We start from the raw sequence: 6,985 nt of genomic DNA, 5'->3' as shown, positions 1-6,985 counted from the left end.
CCGGCCCGAGCCCACGGGCCAAAGCCCGGCCCTGCCCGAAAGTAGACCGGGCTTGGGCAACCCGGCCCGACCCCTTGGGCTGGCCTGGGCTCCATTTTTTGGGCCGGGCCTGGCCCGAAGCCCGACACCTCGGGCCAATTTTGGCCCGGCCCGAGCCCGACCCAAGCCCGACATTATTTATTTTTATATGTATATAATATGTATATATTTACATATATATATATATATACATACACACACATACATATATATATACATACACACACATACATATATATATACATACACAGACAGTGCACACTGTCTGTGTATTTGTATATATATATACATATGCAGACAGTGCATGCACTGTCGGCATATATATACATACATATATGTAATATATATATATACATACACATATATATATATTATATATTATATATAATATATAATATATATATGTGTATGTATATATATATTATTGCAATGTATGTGTATGTATATATATATATTATACACCCCAAAACCCTAAACCCCAAAACTCTAAAGGCCCTAAACCCTAAACCCTAAACCCTAAAGACCCTAAACCCTAAATGCCCTAAACCCTAAATATCTTAAATCCTAAACCCTAAACCTAAGCACTAACCCTAAAGTCATAATATGACCATCTACTCATAAATGTTGATAAAATCTTAAAATCCTAAGATTTTGTAAAATAAGTATAAAATTAAACTATTTAAAACTATAGATGTGTATAATATAAAATTTAAAATCAATACTCATTAAGTAAAACTAAAATTATTTAATTGTGTTAAAAATATAACAAGTGGTATGTAAAGATAATAATTTAATTAGTTGACAAGTATAACATGAAAGTGGTTTTGGTTTGTTGGTCAGTTCATTACTCTCTTATTAATTTTATAATTTTCAAAGAGGATGAATAGTGACGGGCCGTGAGAGCCCGACCCGGGGCCCGGGCCCGGGCCTCATATTCTCAGTTTGGCCCAGCCCAAGCCCGGCCTGAGGCCCGAAGAACTAAATCGGGTCTGGGCCCAAAAAAGTAGGGCCGGCCGGGCCGGGCTGGCCCGGCCCGATGTCGAGCCCTAAATGCCACAAACTCAGAAGCCATTGTAAAATCTATTGTACATATATGTTTCTTAGATCCCCAAGTAGTGGCGTACTTGAGTCTACGAGGGCTCTGGGAGAATTCTAAAAAAGGGGTTTTCTAAATTTTTTTTGGTCGCGATTTTCATATAGTTCTTAAAAGTTAACTCTAAAAAAATATATTACTTAAATATAACTCGTCTAGTACTTTAAGATGCAAAATCAATAATTATGTTAGTATAATCAACATTTTCCACCAAATCACTCTCAATAGACAACATAGCGAACCCAATTAACATTTCTTGCGACATGGTGGACCGAAGATATTACCTGCAACAGTGCAACCCTCAAGGACCCCTCCTCCTTCCAGTGCCAAAATCCCAAACGGAAAACCAAATCGATGTAAGAGAGAACTTAGCAAAATCAAATATTTAGAAATAATTATAATTGCTCAATTGCAGTAGATAGTAGAAATGAAGCGAAGTCGAAAGTCAAGAACTGAGAAGAATAGGGAATAAGAAATAATGAATGAGCCAATGAGGCATTTTGATATTTTTTCCTTAAAATTTATTCTTTTTTTGTGGATTTTAACGTTAACATTTTTTAATGGGTTGAGAGGATAAATTGACTATTATATATAACTAACATTATTAAAAATTAGGGGCCCCTAAAAATTTGGGAGCCCTGGGAAGCGGCCTAACTCACCCAGGCCCAGGCCGCCTCTGTCCCCAAGAAATAGCTCTCCCACTAAGTGTGAAGACTCATCCACTTGTATATGAATGATCTTTATAATTGGTTATCCATCTTGCATCAATAAAACTTTCAAGCACCCTTGGATTCCCATTATAACAAATACAATAATTCATTAATATTCTTCTCAAATACTTGAGGACTCTTTTAACCGCATCCTAGTGTAGATATCTTGGATTGCTAATATATCGACTAAGCGTTGCATATAAAGCTTAGTCGATCTTGATTAAGATGTGCTAATCAATCTAATGATGTAGATAAAGCTCATTTTGAGCAATTGAAGGAGTTAGGTATTGGAAGTCATGCACTCATCAATTGCCAAAGCTATTTACTTGGAAATCCAATGAAGTCAATAACATTCTTCTCACTCCCAATTGAAACGCGGAGACAATTCTTCGAGATGGAGGGGTAGATTCTTTAAAGAATAAGTTGAAGAATGATTACAAATGTGTCAATGAATATTCGGATGTCCCTGAAGATACTGGTTTAGTTTTAATGTGAAATAGCTCAAAGTTCTTCTCACTTTTGTCATGGTTTAGCTTATTAGCTATAGGATTTCATATTATGATTTTTCATTAGCAATAATGGCTCAGTCCTATATGATTATTGTGAATTTCTTGAAACATCTTTCCATGTGAGCCAATGACTAATATTTTCTGTAACTGATTTTTCCTTGTTTACTGTGAATTGATTTGTCTATCTATTGGTATAGTTATATTGAAATGATGGAATGCACTCTGCTGATGGTTTTCTTAATCATTTGAGTATGATAATTGTTATGGGGACTGTTCAAGCACGTACAGAATAATTGTATAATTGGTGTCCTTTCTCTATTTTACTGTTTCAGATTGCATTGTTTCAGACATGTTTATAGGAGGAAATAGTCTTTAGCACTACTAGTATAGACAAAATGAATAAATGACATGCAAGTAAAAAAATTAGGATGAAAGTATATGAGTAAATTAAATGATCTTTTTTTAAAAAAATCAACCCCTCATTAACTCCACCTTCTATCCAAACAAGGGTGAGTGAGTATGCTCCCCTCACATAACTCTCCCTACTTAACTCCCCCTCCCATAACTCCACTCAACTTTCTTTTTTGCAATCCAATCAAGGCATAAGGATAAATTAGTCCCCACCAATTCAGTTATGTAATGGATTACCGGTTAATTTCCTTTAAGATACAACAAATCTTCATTTCACTTGTGTTTGTACTATCGAAAGTGAAAACTTTAAAACCTTGGGAAAACAAGAATGCAAATCGAAATTTTGATGCTTATACAGAGCACCCAAATTTCGCAATATCTTTTGAGATAAGTGTAGAGAGAGAGAGAGTGAATGTTGAGAGAGGGATGAAATTTTTATCAATTCTATGTGTTGGTTGGCAAACTCATGAATTATATATAGCCAATGGTGCACCATTTCAGATGGGTCACTACCCATTCAGAATATGAATCATGTTCATTCAAATGGGTCACAAGCCACACCCCTTCAGATAAGTCATGATCAATTATGAAGGTGAGTCTTGTTCATCCAGATGGATCACGACTCATTGAATTCTCTTCAATGTATCAACATCCTTCTCTACGTTCTTCTTCTTCCTTTAGTCAAAACATTATCTACACCCTTCTTCTTCCTTTACTCAAAACACGAACTCTTTTAAAAAATTCTCCCTATTTTGAAAATATCAACCTACAATCACCTTGTCTATGTGAAGAAAACCAGCCAAACTAACATAATATGATGTGTGATCCTTGTGTTTAATTACTTTCTTTAGTATAGCATAATGTGAGATATATGTGATTCATGATCCAAAATACCTGAATTGGAGTAGTCATAATGTGAGATATATGTAAATATTTTAACGCATTTTATCAATCCTAGTTAGAACTGAAAATTATTTTTGGTTTTTTTTTTTTGTTATTGATGCAAACATCAATATTAGGTAATGTGAGCTATTATTGGCCCAATATATATTAATTAAAATTAGAAGATGGCAAAGAATGAAAAGTTTTGGCAATGCCTATGATGGAGATATGGGATGTGTTTTGACCATTCCGACAATCCTCTACATTTCAAAAATCAAAATTGTTGTTAATTTTGTAGAATGGATTAATGTAATAAATCCTTAATTAAAGGAAGTAACTATGTATAAGTTTTAAGAATATTTTGTTATTATTACTATTTGTGTGAGAAGGGACTAGAATGTAACTAGACGAATATTCTTGTGATCACCTATTAGATTTTGATGAACTTTATATGCACACTACACGGGAGTCTGTGCAATAACCTGCAAACCACTCATTTCAGACAATTTGGTTTTTATCCACTTGTCCAAAAGCTTGGATTTCACTTGAAGTGAGAACAGGGGTAGATCCACAGCATAGAGACTGGGATCAAATTTTTTTTCCTTCTTATAGATATGTAGTAATTTTGAGATTGATCTCACTAATATTTTGATTTTGACAACACTAGTATTAATATTTTATGTATCTGAATGTTTTATTGGGCCAAAAACAAATGGTTTAGTCTTGTAAATAAGAACTAATGTATTTTAAAAGCCCAAAACTAATACAAACACAAACGGCCCAAACATGAGCAATACACATTGAGATACACCGGAGGAATGGTACCAAATGTCCACCAGGTATATCTAACTCTTACACTTAACCATGCCCGTAATTCAAGTCTCACGCCGGCTTGGCCTCATAAATATTGTAGGTCTAGTATGTAGACACTCTAACAGGACTTTTTACTTCAATTTGCAGATCATTGTAAAAGAGAAAGGTGTTTTCACAAATGTGATTTCGCCAACCACCAAGGCCAAGCTGAGACTCTTATTTGAGGTGGCTCCTCTAGGATTCTTGATCGAGAAAGCTGGAGGTTACAATAGCGATGGACATCAGTCAGTACTAGACAAGGTTATCAACAATCTTGATGACAGAACTCAAGTTGCGTATGGATCGAAAAACGAGATCATCCGATTTGAAGAAACTCTATATGGATCATCCAAGCTCAAAGCTAGAGAACCAGTTGGTGCTGCTGTTTAAGCAAAAAGTTTCCTCACCATGGCTTATTTTTGTTTCTTTCAGTCAAATTAAGCTGTCCTGGATACAGAAATGTATGATAACGTTTGACGTAAATGCTGTCCACTCTCAGGATCTCAACCTTAAACTTTTTTCCAAGATCAAAGTTTGTGCAAGAGTCTTGGCATATATTTGTTTTAAAGTAATTTCTTTTTCAAGTTTATACATATATGCAAATGAATCCAGCATAGGCATTCATATGAACAAGGTTATGCAGAAATAATGAAAAATTGCAGAAAAGTTTGTGTTAGAATTTTGAAGAAACTTGGGAGAGCCCATCTTAATGGGCCTGAACATGTCTCCTCAACACATGTTTTGTTTCAAAACATATAAGCTTCCAACAGTTTGGTGTTTATTGACCCACACCAAATAGTGTGTGTGAACTTACCTCAAGTGCAAGGCAGTCGGCAAATAATAAAACCGGTGAGACTGGTGTTGAACCGCAAGAAAGTTAATGCAATTTTGATGGATGCAATGCAAACAACTAACTAAATAGCTATTCGCAAAGAATAACCCCAAATATTTTACAAGAAAGTAAAAAGGCCGAATGACTCGGTGACTCGGTAGAATGAGCGTTTCATGATTCAGGATGAAGATCAACCCTTTGTACTCTTGAATTCATTGCCTGAATCGTATGAATATTTAGTCACTATACTTATGTATATATGACGAAATAGATTAAATTTGAAGAGTTTACAATGTCTTTACCAACAATGAGTACATGATGAAGGATCAAGAGTCTCATAGTGGCTCTTCTACTGAGGCTTTGTCAAGAAAAGAAGGACCCGTGAAAGAAGAATGTGCGTACTGTAGACAGAATGGGCATTGGAAGAAGGATTGTCTGGATTTGAAGAATAAGGACACAAAGGATTTGAAAGGTCAATGAAGATTCTGATGCATTTATTGATTTAGCACTTGTTAGCTATGTTGATGAGTGAATTTTAGATTCTGGTTGAACCTATTGCATGCTCACATAGGGATTGGTTCTCCACATTTGAGAAACCGAATGGTGGAGTTGTCTTTATGAGTAATGATCAAATCTGTAAAATAGTTTGAGACTTCATGATGTAGTTTACTTGAGTGTTGTACGATGTCAGGTATGCCCTTGACTTGAAGAAGAATCTTATTTCCTTGGATACTTTGGAGGCCAAGTGATATAGAATCACTTTGGAGGGTAGAACCTTAAAAGTGGTTTCTAATTCATTTGTCTTGAATCTTGATGAGAGGTAGTAGGAAAAATAACATATAATTCCTCAAATGGAGTACATTTGTTGGTGGAGTAGTTTCATCATCAGTCAAAACGTTGAAGACTAAACTTGTGACTTCTCATTATGGGCATACTTATTTTGGTCACTCTTGTGGGGAGGTTTTACAAGAAGTAATGGGGCATACTTACTTTTGTTTTCTAGTACACCTCTCAAACTCTCACCTCCATAACCGACACTCTTTCCAAAAAAATAAATTCACAATTCAAAAAACAATGTAATAACAATATGGAATACTGAAAAACAATGTAATAATAATCTGTAATACTAAAAAATAATGTAATAAAAAATCTTACTTTTGAATAGATCGAAGCTTCAATGATGGAGTGAATACTGCACGTTGAACTTTGACTCACGACCCAGATCTGAGCCCCACCACATCGGAGTCTCTATCTTTGCTCTAAGGTCTCGCGATTAGAGGAGGGGGTTGGGTCAGTGAGAGAGAGAATGCTGGTTGTTTCTGATTTGAAACACGAGCTTGATGAGAAAGAATATTGAAGTGAGAAAAGATACGGTTGATAAATATTGAAGAGAGAAAAGATAGGATTGACGAAAGAGAAGCGGAAAACAAGATGTTAGTATTTGATTTTTTAAAAGATACGTTATTATGGAAATCTAAGCATTTTTTGGTTCAATTTTAGGTGCAAAATGTATTGGCTTATTAACCCCAAAGACCAATTTCGGGACAAATAATTAATGAGAAAACATTCCAAAATTAAAAATTACGCGCCAGGAAGGGGTCGAACCTTCGACTTTCTGCTTAGGAAACAGACGCTCTATCCACTGAGCTACAGGCGC

At 35.3% G+C, this 6,985-nt stretch overlaps 1 non-coding gene across 1 annotated transcript; it reads right to left on the bottom strand.

Annotated features, from left to right (window-relative positions):
- Positions 1 to 6,912: 6,912 nt before the first annotated feature.
- On the bottom strand, positions 6,913 to 6,985 carry TRNAR-CCU. Its single transcript has one exon. It is a non-coding gene; the product is annotated as a tRNA-Arg (tRNA).

The sequence above is a fragment of the Tripterygium wilfordii genome, chromosome 14 (genome assembly GCF_013401445.1).
Source record: "Tripterygium wilfordii isolate XIE 37 chromosome 14, ASM1340144v1, whole genome shotgun sequence".
Lineage (NCBI taxonomy): Eukaryota > Viridiplantae > Streptophyta > Magnoliopsida > Celastrales > Celastraceae > Tripterygium > Tripterygium wilfordii.
Note: the sequence above shows the minus strand (reverse complement) of the source record. Positions and strands in the feature narration are given on the sequence as shown.